This window comes from Juglans regia, chromosome 13, assembly GCF_001411555.2.
Source record: "Juglans regia cultivar Chandler chromosome 13, Walnut 2.0, whole genome shotgun sequence".
NCBI classification, from domain to species: domain Eukaryota; kingdom Viridiplantae; phylum Streptophyta; class Magnoliopsida; order Fagales; family Juglandaceae; genus Juglans; species Juglans regia.
Window position 1 is genome coordinate 5,310,441 of NC_049913.1, and position 21,982 is coordinate 5,332,422.

General features: G+C 34.0%; 2 pseudogenes; one reads left to right on the forward strand and one right to left on the reverse strand.

The window, feature by feature from the left end:
- Window positions 1-934: 934 nt before the first annotated feature.
- Window positions 935-7,009, forward strand: LOC109013809 (annotated as a pseudogene).
- Window positions 7,010-8,073: 1,064 nt separating this feature from the next.
- LOC109013803 lies at window positions 8,074-9,493 on the reverse strand (annotated as a pseudogene).
- Window positions 9,494-21,982: the final 12,489 nt, after the last annotated feature.

Consider the following 21,982-nt stretch of genomic DNA (forward strand, 5'->3'; position numbering starts at 1 on the left):
CTCGTCCCTTTTTTCTTCTCTTCAGTACTAGATCTCACTCTTTCATGTAGAATTACTCATTTATTAATTAATGAAAGCGACCATTAGTTGACCAAATCTTATAATAACTAAATGATTGATTAGTTGGAAACGTGCGAGACAATTCCAATATTTCTTATTTCTTAACCGACCTTTGCTTTTAATTCTCTGCCCTAGCAGCTAGCTGGTTTAATTCAGAAAAATAACTAACATGGAACCCATTAAACAATTACACCCTCCCTCCACTAGCAGTTACTTTAACAAGCGATTGCTCTAACATTAGGCTTCGTTTGGTTTCAAAAATTCTGTCAATTAATTATTATAATTTTTTCAAATTTTAACATAAAATATAATAAATAATTTAATTTTTTTAAATCTCAAAATAATAATAATATTAAAAAATAATATTCTAACAATATTTTATCATCTTAACTCAACTTAACTCAACTCACTTCAACGTCCAAACACAACCTTATTTTTTGAAAAACTGGGACTCACTGTCAACTTTTTGTGTATATTTATTTATTGCCGAAAGATGAACATGAGAGAGAAATGAGTACTTGCCTATGGGACCCACTAATATTTATCACTGCAACCCACTCCGTAAACGTTATTGCACTAATAAATGAACACGAGAGAGAAATAGTACGGCTCCGGTAGCTTTTTCGGTGTATAGTACAATTAATGGATATTTTCAACTAGCATCAACTACTACAATTATTCATGCAACACAATTTGCCACTCCGCCAATGACGTGTTAAGGCAAAGTTATTGGCCGCACTTTTACGTAAAACTTTGCGCAAACCAATATGCTCTCAAACCGTTCTTCAAAGATAAGCAAGTATGAAAAATCAAGGTTCTATTCTTCTTTTCTTCGTACTTTGGTACTATATATATGGTGGGTGAGAGAGAGAGAGAGAGAGAGATGGTGAATACTTTTGCAGTATACAAGTCACTTCTGCGTGCACTAATGAAGCTTGCTGGGGTGAGATCCCAAATAGTGGAAATCGATCCAGGAACAATTTTAAATTTCTGGGTCCCGAATGAAATCCACAGCAATCTCGAAAAAAGTAAACATGCCAGGAAACAAGACAAAACGAAGCTTGCTGTGGTTTTCCTTCATGGATTTGCAGCAGACGGCATTATAACGTGGCAGTTTCAAGTCTTAGCTGTAGCGAGAAAGTACAGAGTATATGTGCCGGATTTTCTTCTTTGGCGGTTCAACCACAGACAGATCTGAACGGTCGCCGGAGTTTCAAGCGGAGTGCGTGGCAAAGGGTCTAGAAAAGCTGGGGGTGGAGAGGTGCACCTTGGTAGGGTTTAGCTATGGAGGGACGGTTGGGTTCAAGATGGCTGAGATGTACCCAAACTTGGTTCAGTCCATGGTGGTGACTTGCTCTGTCATGGCCTTGACCAAGTCCATCAGTGGTGCGGGCCTTGAGAGGATTGGGTTCAAGTCCTGGTCGGAGTATTTGCTCCCGGACTCGGTCAAGGGGGTTGAGCTGCTTTTAGAACTTGCCACTTTCAAGTTGCCATGGATTCCGAATTTCATGTACAGACACTATTTCGAGGTACGTACAGCGCTTTCAATATCATTGTCGCCCTGGTTTAAACTCAAGCCCTGTGAAAAGTTAAAATTAAGTAAAATAAAATATTATTAGGATAAAATTTTTAGTTTATAATTTAAAAATATTGATTTTTTTATTTTATTTTATTTAATAATTTATAATAATTATAATAATTAGGTAAGATAAGATTTCAAAGTTTGAAAATAAACCAAGTCTTAATATATTTTGTTTTATTAACGGTACGATAGTTTGTTCATATGAGACACCAATAAAATCTCCTATCACTTAAAAAAAAAGGATAATGTTAGGGATTACGCGGAGATTCCTACTCCACCTTTTTTTTTTTCAGTTTTTTTCTTGTGATTAAGAAAATATTTTTTATTAATATTGTGAATTTTTTTTTAAAGTTTTTTTCACATAATTTTTTAATACTTTTATTTTTTTAAAATATTCACAATATTTTTAAACAATATATTCTTAACCACTAAGTAAAAAAAAACCTAAAACAACTAAAAAAAAAAAAAGGTGCGAGAAGCTCAGCGGGATCCCCATCCCAAGCATTTTCCGTGGGAGACATTGTGAGTTTGCAGAGTGCTAGAGACTAGAGTCAAACGTTTTACAATGGACAATGGAGATGAGATGTACGAAATTTCAAAAGATTCAAGACATGAAACTGAACTGAGAAAAAAAGAAAAAGAAAAAAGATTCAATCCGGAACCCATAATTCGGATTTTTAAAACTCTAATTCATCCGGTTCTAGTTCAGATTTGAAATCCATATTCCGATTTAGATATATTCAAATTTTCGGATCGAAATAATCCATGTGGTTTATGAAGTACAACAGATAAATTATATTCAAACTAAAAATGCGTCAAAAAATATAAAAAGAGTAATGAAAATTTTGGTTCTTTTTTTTTGTTAGTATTTTTAATATTTTAATAAATTACGTGACATCATATTATGGTATCTCGTCAGGAAGTCCACGAACGCTTAAGTTTAGATAGTCAAGTAGAATTATTTATATATATATATATATATATGTCAACATATCATGTCACAAATAAATTTTCTCAAATACTAATAACTTGATCTGATTGTCGTTTTGATAATCTCATTGGCGATTTGCAGGTAATGTTTGACCACAGGAAGGAAAAAGAGGAGCTACTCGAGGCTCTGGTCATTGATGATAAGGACTTTAACCTAGCTCATCATCCACAGGTATGAGAAAGTACTATTATTTATATATATATATTATCTATTTTTTTTATTATATTTTCATCAATTCATGATACGACAATAAATTATTAAAAATTATTTATTATATTTTATTTATAAATTTATTATTTAATATCACATCATAATGATAAAATAATGATAAAAAAAAGACGATGAATAGATTATATATATATATATATATGTAATCTCTGATATTTGGTTAATTTACGCCTAATAACAAAAAGAGAGAAAAAAAAAAAAAACAGTTGGAACTATGTAGTTTTGCTACTCATATCTCTACACACTACTTTTTTTTAAAATAATTTAATTTTTTTTTTAGTTTTATTCTTCCTAAACTAATTAAATTTTTCTACTCATTATCCATACACTACATATTTGATAAGAGAAAAAAATTATATATAGTGTATAGTATGACGATAATGAGTAAATTTTTTTATTAGTTTAATTACTTAGAGTATTTTTTCAGCTAGATTTCATTAGGATTAATTTATAGAGATTATTTAATTTTAAAATTTGAAAGTAATTACCAGCTTGTATAAAGGCAGTCCATAGCATCTATCTAAAGAGAGAGAGTTGATCATTATTATTTGTAATTTATAATATATAATTAAATACTCTGAGATTTATTTTTGTTTGTTTTACAGTGGACATATTCTCTAAGATTATTGGGAAAGTTGTTTAGTCCTTTGTTGTGAGAAATGGAGATTTTAGGATGGCCAGGAAGTAGAAAAAGATAATAAATAAAATTTTAGTAATTACATAAGACACCAATATTTAAGTGATTTAGCTTGAAAAATAACCTACATCCAATAGCGGAGACTATCTCAAATAAATTTCTTAATCAATAGTGATGTACAAAAGAGATGTAAAATTTCACTCCAACCCAAACCTCACAAACTCATCAAAGAGAAAACACACAATTGACTATTTATATATCTCTTTGGCTCTCATATCGTTTCTCTCAATTTTCATATGCATACTGTGTGGGGATTTTTACCCCTCAAAACTAGCGAGCTTGAAATGACTAAAGAAATTAAGACCAAAGGCTCTGCCTAGGATAAACAAAGTCTTCAACCTAGTCCATGGGTAAACTCCTCTATATGCAACCTGCAAGAAGGAGTGTACTGCAGGGGATGAGACTCGTCGATCTGAAGACTCCTCGAGCAGTATCCAGCTTTAGAGTGTTTGCTTGCGTGGTGGGCATATTGTACAGGGAACCTTCGATCTTCTGATAAGAAGGATATCAACAAAACACCAAGTATACTGACTAGTAGAAGGAAATTGAAAGGACATGTCGCATTAATGGTGTCACTATTCAAACTATATGCCACATTAATGACGCCGTTATAGAGTCATACTGCATTAAAAGATTATGAAAAAGTGAACAGTACGAATGATGTGGACTCTTACTAACTTTGGTATTGGAGACTCCTCGGCTATAAGGCTACCATTTCCTAGTTGTCTTTCCTTATATCTTTTGTAGGATCATTTCGGAAGATCCTAGTTGTCGAAACCTGGCTAAAAAATATATGAAACACGACATTAACACATATTTTTATAGACATAGTTGCAAACTTTTTAACATGAGGATATATAAAGCATGACAAATCTTAAATTAGGTAGAGAAATTGCCCGGTGAAATTCCTTCAACTTATTTTATTTCATTATTGTAACTTTTTTAAATTTTCATACAAAATATAATAAAAAATTTAATTTTTTAAAATTCTAATATAATAATAATATTAAAAAATAATATTGTAATAATATTTTATTTAACTTTTAACTTTTATCTCAACTCATCTCATCTCATCTCAATTTAATATCAAACTCTCTTTTTAGAGCATTCTTATTGTATTATGCAAATGCATATAAAGTGAGACAAGTCCTCAATGAAGCATAAAAATGTGCTGCATTGAATTATGCAAATGTAAAAAAAAAACTTTTAGTTACAGTGAAACAAGTCCTTAGGTCATATTTGATGTTTACTGTAACTAGACCAAAAGTATTAAAAACTTCCCTCATAAATATTCTCTTTTTTGCACTTTGATTGCCTGGGAAACAAGTAATTAGTGTAATAATTATTTTTGAGTTTTCAAAAATTAGGTTGTTTTAGGGAATAATTTTCTAAAACCAATTTTTTAAAATCTCTACAATGCTATTTTATTTTTCTCCAATTTTATTTCAAAAAGCTACCTCCCTCATGCATCTTTTACTTATTAAGTAGGATGCTTACCATTTGTATCTACCTATATGTTAATTATAATTAGATTTTTACATTTGTCTCTATCTTTTTTTACAATTATAATTAATATATAATTGGTATAATTGTAAAATATTAAAAAAAAAGATGATTAAATTATTATTATTTTGATTAATAGATAGATAATTTAATGTGAAAATATATTTTGAATAGAATAGTCAAATAAAAAATCATAAAATATTATGCAAATTATGATTTTAGATTTGCATAATCTAACGATAATGCTCCAAGAAGCCATAAATTTTCCTTTTGATTTGCAAATGATGGTATCATTTAATGGCTTTCTCTAGACGTAATGAGCCAAGCCAGTACTTCACGTACGCTTTTAACATAAAAAATGTTTGTTGATCCGCCCTGTAAAATATTCCTTTGATCCCTTGAGCATTCTCATCCGTATCCTATAGTATTATTTTTCTTATAATTTAAGGAAACGTTTAAGGAATATTCTCAAAACTTCTTTTCATTTGAGTCTTTATTTTTAGAAAAATATTTAGAAAATGAATAGTAATTCTTCAAATATAAGAAACTGTTATTCATCTCTTAAATAATTTTTATTAATATTTTATTCATTTCAACTAAATTAATTCTTCTTCTAATAATTTACACTTTCTGCCATACTCATATAATCATATTTGTTATCTTAAATAATAGTTTTAAGAAAATTTAAATAACTAGGAATATATAAATAATAATAACAATAATTTTAAAAATATTAAAAATAATTGAAATTTTTATTTAAAATATTCACTAGAGTAATAGTTTAAAATATAAGAAAAAATATTGAGAAAATGACCAGGTCTATTTTTCACTTTCACGATACAATTTGACAATGACTAGGTCTTATAATAAATGATAGATTAGTTGGAGAAGTGCGACAGAAACTTGTCAGGATCCAGAGTCAATCCCCGGCCCATTTTTGCTTTTAATTCTTGAGCTACCATTCATTGTTTGTAGGAAAACAATTTGCCGACATCTATCGAAATTCTTTATCGAACGTAGCAACATCCTACTTGAGAGAAAGAAAGAACTAAGGCAGACTCGTTTGTTTTATTACAATTTATTTTATTTAATTTTCTCTCGTTCATTTATTATAAGTTTTTTAAATTTTTATATAAAATAAAATAAATAATTTAATTTTTTTTAAAAAAAATATTTTAACATTATTTTATTCAAAATTTTAATTTAATTTCAATTTATCTCATCTTTTATTCTACAAGGCTAGAGCCAAAAGAATGAAAGGAAATGAATAAAAGAATACGAGGGTTTTAGATATTTAATTACTTGCTAATTTAATCCATATTTTTGCAGAAGGTACATCTACTGTGGGGAGAGAACGACATCATATTCACCATGGAAGTTGCTGAGAACTTAAGGAGGTATGTTTGTTTCCTTGACTTTAATTTCCTTGGTAGATAGATTATTATTAACAATTTACGATACTTGGGGCAGACGTTTGATTTAATTTAAAGCTAAAACAGTTGGATGGACTTGGAGATCACTTTAATTAGCCTCTCTTGTGTGGATCAAATTAAGATGAAGCCCCGGTTTTGTTTGGAAATTTATTTCAATTTATCTAAATTTATTTCATTTCATCTCATTATTACATTTTTTTTAAAATTTTTTATATAAAATACAATAAATAATTTAATTTTTTCAAATTCTAAAACAATAATAATATTAAAAAATAATATTCTAATAATATTTTATTCAACTTATCTAAAACTATCTAAACTCATCTCTAAATCCAAATGTGATCAAAATAAACTTTTGTGATGATCATAGGCAATTGGGAGACAGAGCGACAGTACTAAAAAGCATAAAGAAAGCAGGTCATCTTGTTCAGATAGAACGACCCTTCGTCTACAACAGATGCCTCAAAGACATTCTTGAAACTTTACTCGAAGAAAATAGCGAAGCGGCTGCTTAAACGTGGTTTGTAGCCTTTTGCACTATGGTTTCTACAATTCATCGTGATGTTTTTGTTTTGTGTATGTCCTAATTGTATGGTAAAGTGTAAACCAAAATCAATGGGATGACATATTTAAATGTTCAATTTTAAACTGGTATGTATATTTATGGAAAATAAATGTACTTTTATTAGTGTTTTTTTGTTTGTTCTGGGCCCATACAAATTTTAGGCGGCTTGTGGTATTTTCTTAGCATTTGACTAAGAAAATACCGCAAATCACTAAATTTGGCAAAACTTAAAGAAAATCATTCAGTTAAAAAAAATCTATGTGATTTCATCTGATTGATAATTCTCATTGTCTTTGAACTGCAAGATGGGCCTAATTCATTTCAACACCCAACCCCATCGGGCCTGTGCTAATCCTTTCCAGGCTCGTCCCTTTTTTCTTCTCTTCAGTCTTCCCAAAACTGCTTCAAATGTATAGTCCTTGCCACAGAAGAGTCTTTTTAAAATAATTATTATCATATATAATAGAAGTATTGGGCCAGAGCATTAACAAAGGCCATTCATGGCTGCAAATTAATCGGGCCTAATGTATATACCCCAGCCCATCTCAATCGATCAAAATTGACTAGATAAAGGAAGTTCTCCAATGCATCAGAATTCATATCTATGACAACAACTGTTGCTATCAGAAATCGGAAGAAAAGATAGTTTTCCCCCAAGTCCCAGTGGCCCAGATCACTAATAAGTGCAGTTAGTTTGCCTCCCAATAGAGATATTATGGGATTAAACAGTTTACATTCTCTAAATTGGACCTGAGAATATATAAATTTTGTTCAGTTAGTTTGCCCATTTTCCCTCCCTCTGTCTCTTGTCAACCACCCACCAACCTTTCAAGGAAGTGAACAGAAAAATTCCTCTTTTTCTTTTCAGTGACCAATTTATAGATACTACTGCCGATAAGAATCACATGGGCTTCGGGCATTGGCTTTGCATAGGGAAAAGAAGGCAGCATTTTGTTTTCCTTTCAAACAATGACATGGTGATTTTACAGGATTGGTGAACAACAACAAACTTTGTTTCTAATGAATGACATTTTATTAGATTAGATTTGAACGGTCGGATAGCGACCTTAACTACAGTGGAGAGAGAAAGAGAGAGGGGGGGATTTTCACAGTGATAGATACACTGATTTACGTCTCTCAAATCTGCTGCTCATCTAGAATGTGGTCGAAGAGGCTTGGACTTCACGCCTTCACTGCAGCTTAAGATACTTCAGAAGCCTGTATAGAAGGCAAGAAGTTAAAATAACGTTAGTTCATGAAAAAAGTTCAGAAGTTAGAAAAAGAAAAGGAAAGGAAAACTTGAATTCTTTCTTTGGAAGGTCCAATTCATTTTGCAAGCATTGGTGCATTTCTGCACTCATCCATATCTCCTTAAAGGTATTGGTGCTTGTAATTGAAGGCATTGCATACTCATCTACTAAGGGGATGATTCCATGTAATTTCAACAAAGAGTAGCCTTTTTGGGTACAACACAGATGTGCGTATTGCTTTCTTTGTTGACTCCCACATGGCTCTTAAAAAATCTTTTTTAAGTGTGGGCCACATTTTGTCTAAAGTCATATAGGCCATAGGGTTAGTTTCCAGTACTTTTTTATGGTAGGCCCCTTTTTAGCATCACCCTGCTCTGTGAAATAGTGAGATCGTTTTTGGTTCGGCAGCATGCAGCGAAGCATGAGCTGTATTGTTTATCTGTGGTTCGCTGTATTGTTTATCTGTGCATAAGTCTGTTAATACTTTATAATACACCCATAGTAAGTTGGGCTTGAACTTTGGCGTTGGGACGCATCAATTCACAAGAGAAAACTACTGCTTTTATTATTTATGGTTTGGTCTATATTTATCACCCCATAATTTTACTTTTGGCCTTGTCATTAGTTCCAGTTTTAACTTTTATGGTGATAAACATTCCCAATTTGAAGTATGAGAGTCGAGACCAAAAAAAAAATGGGAGAGTCCATGCATGAGAAAGACCAAAGAAGAGAGATACAAAAAGAAGCTGACCATCCGGGGGGTGGGTAAGGATGGTCGTATATGTACTGGGAAATATTTACCTCTCTTCTTCAGCAAGATTGTCCACTAGACCTGTACTTGGGAATAGGAATACGACCAGACTCGATATGCCGGAGATCCTCTAAAAGAATTTCATAGTGTCTTTTCACTTCCTCAGCGGTTTTCCCACCCACGGCCTTGGCTACATTCTGCCACCGGTCGGGGGTGTCCTTATCATACAAAGCCAGTGCCTTTTCAAACCGTTTGTTCTGCTCCGCCGTCCAAGAGGAGCTGGAGTTTTGTTTATTCAGAGAGCTTGAAGCCATGTAGTTACTCTAAAATCAAATAGATGGTGAAGGTGGTTATGGAAGAGGAGGACTACTAAAGAATCAAGAAGAAGAGAAAAAAGATGGGTTTTAGTTGAAGGGATGGTTCATACAGGAGACTGCCATGGGTGGTCTGTGCTTATAAATAGGAAATGGGGTAGGGGGGGTGGTTGGCTTGAGCCACTTGGCGAATCTGCTATTGTGACAAAAGGTGGATTGAGGCGTGACCCGTCTCCCTTGGAACCACAAATGTAGCAGGACAAGCTATGGCCAGAGGAGAAGGGAATCAGTTTCAAAGGAGAGACTTCCTGATTTTTTTTTTCCTAATCACATATACACGTAGTCAGTAGAATCTCCCAACACTAGTCACGGGCTTGTTTGTTTGGATAACTAAAACTACATCTACAGATATTTAGATCCATAGATAGGTAGACATTTCATCATCTTTTAGCCTAAGATATCAGCAAACGGTGGCAAAATCTTCGCACTCGTCTCAATATATAATCCATCCAATTTAATGGAACCAAATCGATTTTCCAGATCAGGTTATTTGAACAAGTTTTGAGTTAAGCTAATTGATTGTACGTTCTTAAAGATTAATGTTGCAAAACATAGAGCAGAACAGAACCAAAACCACCCCAAAAAAAAAAAAAAAAGATACAACAAGCATAAATTTCAAGAAGGTTACACAAATAAAATGGGAAAAAATGTCTAGAACTGTTAATTTCATTCACTGGAATGGAGATGTTTTTTGCCCTTCTTAGTTTGAGGAATAGTGTGTGAAATACGTAAGTATCGTACAGTTTTTTTTTTTTTTTAAATAGAATTTATTATTAAAAAATTATTATTTTTTATCTCTTAATTATTTAATTTTTTAAAAATAATTACTGCACAATCACAAATCTAACTATCTTTTTAGTTTAGCTTCAACTGCCTTCTGATCGATATCAAAAGGCGGATAATTTTGAGCAAAATTGGCCAGTCTTTTCTGTACACGTTATAGAGTTTCAAAGTGAAATCTCCTCGATAGCCACAACAATAACAACTGTAATGTCTCAGATATGTCTTTCATATGTCAGACAGAAAACCTTGGCCTCTGTATTCAAGTCTCAAACTGATGCTAATCACTGAAATAATCTTTTGAACCGGAGAACTAACTGCCAAGAAGGGAGAGGTACTCGGGGTTCATGCAGAAGGTTGTATCTATGCGAGCTTCAGAGTTCAGATCTTGGAATTGGGTTTTCGGATCTTTTGTTCTGAACGACATTCCAAAAGATTATAGCTGGCTGCCTGATATCTATGATAGTGTTTGTTTCTGCATGTACAAGAGTAAGTATACAAGTGCTAGATAGCTGCTGGTTTTCTAGTTAGATCTGAGGGTTTTTTTTTTGTGTGTGTGTCGGTTAATTGGTGGTTGGTTGAGCTTTCATTCAATCCAAACAGTGATAATAAAGAAGCTATTGTTATCAACTAGACTAAAAAGAAAAGGCCCGGTATGACAAGGGCCAATCATTCATGCAATAGGCTCAATCACTTTCTCTTACAGCTTTGAGTCTAGGATAAGTTGAGATTACTAAAAGCATCGTCTTTAGCACGTGTTACACTAAAATCCTGCGGGCTTACCTCCCTAAACCCTTGAAATTCTATTCGATAGATAGAGCACACGATCTACATAATTCAAATGATAAAATAATAAGGCAATCATTATGTTTCAAAATAAAAGAGGAAGAAAAAAACACAATAAAAACCATGGTGTGGGTTCTTGTAACTTAAGCAAATATTTGAAAGATTAATAGTGTATAAATAGCAATTAATAATTATTTTTACCAATATACTTTGTTTTTTCAATTGGTGCATGTATAAGTACGGCTTTACCTCGATGGTTGTGATTTGCACTCTATTCTGTCAAATCATTGGTGACGGGTAAGCGGTCATCTTCTAAGAACCATATAAAAGGTGGTCTAGTACTACCGTTTGTGACATGACAATGGATTTCGCAAATGCCCCTATTAACATGCACACATGTGGAGGCCCCGATGTCCCAAGGTTTGTTTGCGTCAACCACTAATTAACATGTCTGGTCATGTCAAAATGTTAATTTTATAGTTAAATATATATTTTTTATAAAAAAAAAAAAACAGATCGACTTATCTCGTATTTTTAAAAATGAGATTAAAATTAAAAAGAAATTACACTGCTCAATTTATGAAAAAGTACACATTCATTTCTATGCATACTCTGATTATATACAATCTAAGAGCATAAATTAAGATTTACAAATAAAAGAAAACCAATGGAATACAAAAAAGGTAATTGAAGATTTACAATATAATTACAAAGATATGAACAGAAAATAAATAAAAAAAAACTATTCCTGAAATCATGTTCAGCATAAAATCAGGTTTTGATTATTGTTGCCGTTGAGTTTGAGTTGTCAATTGCTTATTTTCAACATCTTCCTTGATATGCCTCCGCAAGAACGGGCTACCATCAGTAAGGCCGATCTTGTTGCGTAGATAATTAGTCCGTTGTCGCGAGAGAGACTTGGTGAGTAAATATGCAAGTTGATCATTGGTGTGAACATGCCGAACATGAAGAGCATTCTTTTCAACCAAGTCCCGCACAAAACGAATATCAATCTTAATATGTTTCATCCGTGAGTGGTGGACAGGATTAAAACTGAGGTGTGTTGCTCCCAAGTTATCACAGAGAAGTAGTGGTAGCTTGGATAAAGAAAATTTCAGTTCTTGAAATAAAGAGAGGATCCACATGGACTCAGCTGCCACTGTTGCGAGAGCTCTATACTCAGCCTCAGTTGATGAGCGTGCTATGGCACGTTGTTTTTTTGAGCTCCAGGAAATAGATGTTGTGCCAAGCAAAATAAGATAAGCTGATGTGGATTTTTTGTCATTCAAGTTACCTGCCTAGTCAGTATTAGAGTAGCATGTGAGGACAGGATTAATCATTTTACTGATGTTGATGCCGCGGAAGATAGTATTTTTCAAGTATCGCAACAACCTTTTTGTGGCTGTCCAGTGATTTGTGGTTGGACAGTGCATAAACTGAGAGAGTTTGTTGACTGCAAAACTTATATCAGGTCTGGTCAATGAAAGATATTGCAATGCACCGATAACTCGTCGATATTCCATGGAATCAACTGAGGAAGAACCATCAACCAGTTTTAAAGAGATCGAAGTAGATAGTTGTGTTGTCACATCCTTGGCACCATCCATACTAGTTTTAGTAAGAAGATCTCGAATGTATCTATGCTGAGTTAAAAACAAGCCATCCTTTCTAGGAATAACCTCAACACCAAGAAAAAAATGCAATGGTCCCAAGTCTTTGATAGATAATTTTTTTCCAAGTTGATCAATGATACTAGCTACACATGTCGAGTTATTCCTAGTGATAATCAAGTCATCAACATATACCAAGCAATAAACAAGCATAGAACCATTATGGAATACAAAGAGTGAAGAATCAGATTTAGTATTAACAAATCTGAACTCTATCAGTGCATATTTGAGGGATGTGTACCAAGCACGGGGTGCTTGTTTGAGACCATATATTGTTTTGTTAAGACAACATACATGATTTGGTTTATCATGATCCCAAAAACCAGGTGGTTGTTTTATGTATACCTTTTCTATGAGGTGCCCATGAAGAAAGACATTGTTTACGTCTAATTGTCTTAGGGACCAACCGTGCATCACAGCAAGCGTTAAAACAGTTCTAATGGTAACTGGTTTAACTACAGGGCTAAATGTCTCTTTATTTTTGTATTAAATTTATTTTCTACAAGATTGCGAAATTGAGGAAAAATAATTTGAACACTCGATTTATGAGACATAGGATAGAGCCATATGTATTTGGTAAAGTGATCAATAAAAATAATGTAATATTTTGACCCATCAATACCAATTTCATGAGACGGAGCCCAAACATCAGTATAAATTAATTCCAAGGGAGATGTGCTAGTGAGACCATGAGAATTAAAAGGTTGACGACGAGCTTTATTTTGAGAGCACGAAATACTAGGGGTGATACCCGCCCCCTACGGGGCGGGGCCACCCCTCCCCCGCCACCCGCCCCCGCATATGCGGGGGGGGATTTTTTTTCCCCGGACCCCGCCCCCGCATGGGCGGGGGCGGGGTCCCCCGTCCGCACCCCCGCACAATACTTTTTTCTGGGCCCTAAATGGCCCAGAATCAGTTTTTGGGCCCCTTTAGTCCCATTATTTATATTAAAAAAAATATAAATTTAAAAACAGAAAAGAAATATTTTTTTTTGATAAGTAGATATTAAGTATTTTACAATAAATACTTAAATAGTTTACAATTATACAAATTAAGAGAACTAATAAACTATTACACTATTACAAACTCTTCTAAAAAAAATAAATATTACAAATTGTATAATTAACTATTGTAGCAACATTACAATAATTGTAAATTAAGAAAATTAAATTTGGGGGTGGAGCCGTAGTTGTGAGTTCACTGAGTTGTGTCGAATGTCGATTGCTGTGAGACTGAAAATCAATAAGTTAAAAATAAAAGTTAATAAGTCAAAAAACCTGAAATATTAATAAGTTAAAAATAAAACAAATTAGAATTAAAAAGTTATAAAAATGAAACAAAGTTTTAAATGCAAAAAACAATTAGGGAAGAAATTATGCAAACCATGGCAATGGTGAGTCCAATACAAAAGTCATACTGCATCGGAGGTAGCCGTAGACGCCGTCTCATGTATCACTATAAGTATTAAATTTGAAATGAAATTAATGAATACCAATTAAATGAAAATAAATAAATGAAAATAAGAAATTAGAATAAATACCAGATCCAGACTGATCATCACCCTCCTCCTCGACGTCGGCCTCCTCATACTCAAGAACATCCGGAACATGAATTGGAGTTCCCTTGATCCAATTCTGCGTGCAAATCAAAGCCTCCACAGTGGCAGGAGCTAATGAACTCCGAAATGAATCTAATATACGTCCTCCGGTGCTAAAGGCCGACTCTGAGGCTACTGTGCTAACAGGGATGGCCAAAAGTGTGCGGGCTATCTCTCCAAGGATGTGATACTTAACAGCATTCACCTTCCACCAACTTAATATATCGAAATCTCGTGAAAATGGTAGAATCTCTGCTGCTAAGTATCTGTCTATCTCTGACTGAGCCTCTACAGAAGTCCGGAGGAAGGGGGTCTGCTCATACCTCTCACCCCACTCCAATCTACGCCTTTTCCCACTCTCGATTTCAGGAAACTGTGAGCCTGAGGCTGAGGGGGTAGATGTAGGTGCCGCAATATTACCACCCCGCAGGGTGGAAAACTCATCAAATAATCTAGTAAGGGTTTCCCGAACCCTTGCTGCAATAAGCTCCGCCCATACTTGCCCGTACGCAAGGCCCAATCCAAATATCATGCCATCCAACTTATACCTCGGGTCAAAGACGACAGCTACATATAACAAAATATTAGCCCTAGTTAAATCTCCCCAATACTTGTCGTACTTTGACCTCATAATCAATGCCATCTCCCGCAGCCTACTGTGACCACCCGCGACCATATCATCTAATTCTTCTTTTAGCCTACATATTTGCTGGCATACAACATTGGATGTAGGGTACAAAGTTCCAGATAGCCTCGTGGTGATATCGTAAAAAAGCCTAAAAAAGTCTACAAAAATAGTTACAACTTCCCAATCATCAGCTACGGGTTTCCCCAATCCCCCGTGATCATTAAAATATTTTACATATTGGATGTCTTCATCACCCAATAATGCAAATGCCAGCCTATATTCTTGGGCCGCCTCCAACATCAGAAATGTTGAGTTCCATCGTGTAGGCAAACCAGTACAAAGACCCTTCTTAGATGTTAGACCCGCAGATCTCGCAGCAACCTTGAATTTCTCCAACCTTGAAGGAGAAGATCTCACCCATCTCACAGCAGTCCTAACTCGAGCAATCGAGTCATGAAGATCTCTCAAACCATCACTGACAATCAAATTCAGAATATGTGCTGCACATCTCACATGCAGACACTCACCACCCATAAGTGTCTTATTTGCCTCTCTAAGATAAGTTCTCAAATGTCCTAATGCAACATCGTTAGACGAGGCATTATCGACTGTGACTGTAACAACTCGGCTCAAACCCCACTCTTTTATTGAAGCCTCCAAGGCCTTCCCAACTGTCTCACCCTTATGATCGGTGATTTTACAAAATTTTATAATTTTCTTGTGTAATGTCCAATGGCAATCAATAAAATGCACAGTCAAAGACATATAATTAAAATTTTGGATCGATGTCCAAGTGTCAGTGGTGAGACAAACAAATTGATCCACCAATTGACCCCTCAACTTCTCATTTTCAATGTAAAAATGTTTTTTTACATCCTTTGCCACCATGTGGCGAGAGGGAATATTAAACCTTGGTTCAAAGTAGTGAGAATACGCTTGGAACCCTTTCCCGTCTACAATTTGAAAAGGTAGCTCGTCCATTATGACCATACGAGCTAGATGTCTTCTACACTCATCGGGATCATACTTAGTATACCCCCTCAAACTTGCACCCCCACTAGTCCCATCCGCCATTTTTTGAAGTCCAACTTCTAGCCTAGATTGGCTTTTATCTTGTAATGATCTTAATATTGGACTTTTTTTGCATTGCTCTTCTAAGTGCACCTTTAATTGAGAGGTGCCATGTTTCCTATAGTGGCATCCATAAATTTTGCCACAATAGTTACACTTGGCTTGGGGGTTACTTGAGTCACCACCCTCTAATTTGGTGAAATGACTCCAAACTATTGAAGCAGGTTTCTTGCTGGGCTTGGGGGCGGGGCAAGGTGCTGTAGGGCTAGGGGTAGGGGTATGAGTAGGAGGGGTAGGTGTAGGTGTAGGGGTAGGGGTAGGGGTGGTGCCCTCGGCCTGAAAAGGAGAGCTCGCACTCGAATCCGCTGGCATATCCATTAATTAAAGCAAACAAGAAATCTGAAATAATAGAAAACATAACAACTATATAATGAACATAAAAGAAAAGTAGAATAAAAAAAAGTATCACACTATCATTTGGTTATAAATGTAATAAAGTATATTAACAACAAATACACTATATGTTGTTAATAAATTAACTTTATTTAAGTAAGGTAGAAAAGTCCACATCCAACAAAAAAATGAAGCCATTCGAAGACTATAAGGAAACCGAAAATACCCATTCCAAAAAACTAAAAATCATACCCCAAACAATAATAAAAAAACAAACAAACACAAATCTGAAGAATAAACATTTGGATATGTAAGAAGTTGCAAGATAAAAATTATTCTACCAAAATATTAGAGCGAATATGATCTAAAGAATAGACCTTTGGATTTGTAAGAAGTTGCATGAAAAAAATTTAAAAAATAAAAAAAATATAGATCTAAAGAATAAAAATTCAAATCTGTAAGAAGTTGCAAGAAAATAAATATTCTACCAAAATATTAGAGCTAAGATCTTAATACAAGAAAATAAATATTCTACCAAAAAAATCCCCCAAATCTGAAAAAGAAACCTTCAGATATATGAGTTATAATAAAAAAAAAATAAATATAAATTAAACAAACATGCATTACGTTGCTTTCAGTTAATATATATATATATATATATTATATGTTGTTGATCAACTTGATCTGCCCGTGGCAAGGAACGAATTATTCCCAGACAACTGGTCTTTATAAATAGCTTTTGTACGTGAACATCAATAGAGAGTTAATTAGTTATATTATATAAGAGAGTTAATTATATAAGAGAGTTAATTAGTTTGGTTTCAACCTATTTTTTATGCATGAACAGAAGTACTAGATTTTAAACATGGTCGATCCGAAATCACGTATAATGACTAGAAATTCTTGATTAAATTTTTATAATATATAGTTTTTTATCGTAATTTTTTTAATATATAGTTAATTATTAGTCATATTAATAATCCTAATATATATATTAATATTAATATTATTTTAGAGACAGACTGTATTCGAAACCCTAAATTAATTTAGGGGTTTCAAAGATTGAAACCCCTAAATTAATTTAGATTGAAACCCCTAAATTAATTTAGGGTTTCGGATTTGAGCCCTAAATTATTTTAGGGGTTCCAATCCAAATTAATTACACAATCAATTCCAATCCAAACCGAAATAATTACAGAAATGAGAAAACAAACACAATTCACATGCATTTCATGGACTCATTCAAATTTCAAACCAAAACACATGCACAATCTAAGCTCCACAGCACACAATTCACAAAAATCCCATCCTCCATCTCCGATAAACCCCATCCTTCCTCCAATCTCCATTAAAAATATAAATCACAACAAAATAAAATAGGATAGGGTTTGAGTTTCTTACCTTCGAGTTCGGGATTCGGATCTTCGGTGAGATGAGAAAGGACCGGATGGCACGGCATTGAAGAGGGTAGGAGTGTGGGTTGAGCTTCGAGAGGAGGGTTGGCAAGGGTGCAGAAGATGAGAAAGTGAAGATGCGAGAGTGGCGAGGAGAGGGATCGGGGAATTCATTTCTAATTAACTAGCATGAAACGACGTCGTTTCATGCGTAGTTTATATATATATATATATATATGAACACCATATACGGGGCGGGGTATATGCGGGGCGGGTGTGAACCCCATCCCGCACCCGCCCCCGGACAGAGCCCCAGATGCGGGGTGGGTGACCCCGCCCCCGCATCTGGCGGACGGGGTGGTCCGCCCCGCCGCACGGGTGCGGGGCGGAAACCGCGGGTCCCCGCTGCCCACCCCTACGAAATACAAAGAGAGGACGACCCATTTTTATTTGTGGGTAAGGAAAAAACATTAATTAAATGATGAACAATTTTGGAAGATGGATAATCAAGCCTTTTATGCCACCCATCAGTGGTTGTACGTTCATGAACATAGGCAACAACTTTGTTGGAGTTTTTAGCCATGTTCTTCGGGAATGGGTACACGCTATCTTCACATTCGCCTTTGAGTAGTGTCGCCCCCGTGATCCGATCCTTCACCAAAAAATAAGAGGGGTGAAATTCAAGATAGACATTATTATTTTTTGTAAAATGATGGACGGAAATGAGATTTTTGCTAATTGTGAGAACATAAAGGATATCACGTAAATGAAAGACACGATTAGGCAATGCATACTCTGATCATATACAATTTGAGAGCATGAATTAAGGTTTACAAACAAAAGGATACTGACAGAATACAAAAAAAATAATTGAAGATTTACAACATAATTACAAAAAAAAACCATGGTGTGGGCTCTTGTAACTTGAGCAAATATTTGAAAGATTAATAGTGTATAAATAGTAATTAATAATTATTTTTACCAATATACTTTGTTTTTTCAATTGGTGCATGTATAAGTACGGCTTTACCTCGATGGTTGTGATTTGCACTCTATTCTGTCAAATCATTGGTGACGGGTAAGCGGTCATCTTCTAAGAACCATATAAAAGGTGGTCTAGTACTACCGTTTGTGATATGACAATGGATTTCGCAAACGCCCCTATTAACATGCACACATGTGGAGGCCCCGATGTCCCAAGGTTTGTTTGCGTCAACCACTAATTAACATGTCTGGTCATGTCAAAATGTTAATTTTATAGTTAAATATATATATTTTTTATAAAAAAAAAAAAAAAAAACAGATCGAGTTATCTCGTATTTTTAAAAATGAGATTAAAATTAAAAAGAAATTACACTGCTCAGTTTATGAAAAAGTACACATTCATTTCTATGCATACTCTGATTATATACAATTTAAAAGCATAAATTAAGATTTACAAATAAAAGAAAACCGATGGAATACAAAAAAGGTAATTGAAGATTTACAACATAATTACAAAGATATGAACAGAACAAAAAAAAAAAAAAAAAAACTATTCCTGAAATCATGTTCAGCATAAAATCAGGTTTTGATTATTGTTGCCGTTGAGTCTGAGTTGTCAATTGCTTATTTTCAGCATCTTCCTTGATAAAAATTAAAAAATTAAATAAAATATTGTTATAATATATTTTTTAATATTATTTTTATTTTAAAATTTAAAAAAATTGAATTATTTATTTTATTTTGATATAAAAATTTAAAAAAATTATAATGATGAGATGAGAGGTTTTCTAAATTTTGAATTAGTCTTCAAAACAAACGAGGCCAAGTGTTATGTGGTTATGATTTGTCCAATATGCCCATAAGATATTATAGAAGGACATTAATCAAGAAAAATGGAATAGTAGTATATATTGGTAAGTTGGTCTGGTCTCTCGTATTGTTTTCAGGTGGATGGGGAAAGTTATGATGGATGTTCAGTTGAGGAAATGCTAAAGCAAGTGTGGTCCCTGTTTGGAGGACCTTTGTTCTGAAAATGGTCCTTGCACTTCGATATTTAACATCGTCAACATCAAAGTTCAATTCAAGGGGCTTATTTCCTTTCGTTAATAATAATAATAATAGACCGTTTTGCTACGGCCTGTGGTCCTTCCTACCAAGTTGGAAGGCCCACCAAAAGCTTAAAGTTTGGACCAATCATGATTGAGTATAGAGAACTCTTGGCTTTTCATGGGCCTTAATTAGCTGAAAAACTCAGATGTTATAAATAGGTGTTTCAAACAAATACAGTGAAATTTAAGCTTAAATGTTGAGTGTTTAACCTGCAACTTCCGCAAAGGTTTGTACGAGCTGTTGTCCCTTGCGCGTCTAGCGACTTTATGCAAGGTTCGGTCACACTTGTATTGAGGGAACTCGATTCTTGTACTAGCTAGCCTTGTCGGACCGTGACTCTAACAAAAGTCCAGCAAAGTCTGACCTTTATTCTTAAATTATCTATTCAATTACGAGCCAAATTACTCAATAAATGATGATGAGGTAAATTCCTATTTAATTAATAATTAGAAAATTCGAACGGTACAATATTTTAATACTAACATGATAATTAATTATAAATAGAGACATAATTTTCTTTCGGAGTCGGAGATCATGTGTGTGTATATATATATATATATATAGGATCAGGATAACCAGAGACGCAATGGGAATCACATAAGGAGCAAGCTAAGATAAGATACATGCACGTACGTCGTCTCACTCCATGATGGGTGATAGATATTTGTCAATGTGCGAGCTGGATATGGATTTGTAATATTGTGTGACATGATCAAAAGGCAGTAGTGTATTATTAAGGCAAAAAAGCTATAAAGGGCGCACCCAGCCGATAATGCATTTGTGGTTTTAGTTGATTTCTAATGATAAGGAGTCGTGTCTTCAGAAAGATACTGCTTTCTTGATATTTACATTTGGGAATGCCTGATCATGCCAGAATGATATATATATATATATATATATATGCAGTTTCGAGAGAGAGAGAGAGAGATCACCTAATTAATTTATTAATTATATATATAGTTACAAATCTAGCCTTGCAAATTACAAAATGAAACAATATATCATCACTTATCTGTTCATCTGCTCATGTGAATTAAAATATGCTTGTGGTAAGGTTGTAATCTGACATATCCTTCACTGATTACAACTGCGGGATAAGAACTGCACCAAAATTAGTATGTATCTCGGATTTAAATTTTTGAAAAATGATTTATATATAATATTTTTCACAACATTTTGTATAATTATATTTTAAATAAAAGATATTTTTATAAAATATTTTATAAAAATAATATTATTTTATAAAAATATCTTCATTCTATAATATTATTATAAAATATATTATAAAAATATATGGTGTATATCATTAATATCAATTTTATTGGCTAAACTCGGTAGACACTGGCACTGGCACTGGCACTGGCACAGAGCCACGGAGTTAGACGTACGTGGTACAATTCCTTGATTTGACATATACAAGTAGTACAAAGACAGCACGTGTGGGCTTAGCCTGCAGCTTTTCGAACAGAGCCCGGTTCAATTCATATAAAGCTAAGCCCGACTTCATTCTCCGGAGTTACCAATTATAAGGTCCAAACTTTATTATGAATTAAAGCCCAAGTCTTTTTGTTCCTTAAGTAAAGTAAGGCTAGTAAGCTTGCCGTTGCAAGGCTTATAAACAGTCATTGATGTTATGATTGAGGGTGAGAAAGAGTATGGGGGCTAAATCGATAAAGCTTGCAGCATGTTGACCCTCATGATCATGTGGGAGCTGGGACCTTTGTTCATGTCGAGTTAGAGTTGACATAGCCACTGTACATAACTTGAAGAGGATCAGATATTGTAACATAATTCCTTCATTATTTGTCACCAAAGCTTCTCATTCCGGCTTTGAAAAATTGCGATTGCGATCTTCTACTTTGGATCCTTTTCTTTTAATTAGCTGTCCTCTGAAATCATTGTGCGCCAAGAAAGTGTACTTCCTATGCATGAGTGGCTCAAAGGAATTTAGATATTGATCAACAAAATGTTTAGAAAATTAAAGGTTTGCTAGCTGATGGTGGAAAAACTGAAGAGACAAGCGCTAATCACTCTACAACAATCACTCTCAATTCTCTAAAAATCCCTCTATTTTTTAATACTCTGTTTTTAGTCCTACCATGATTCTTGTTGTACATTAATTTTTAGTCTAGCTA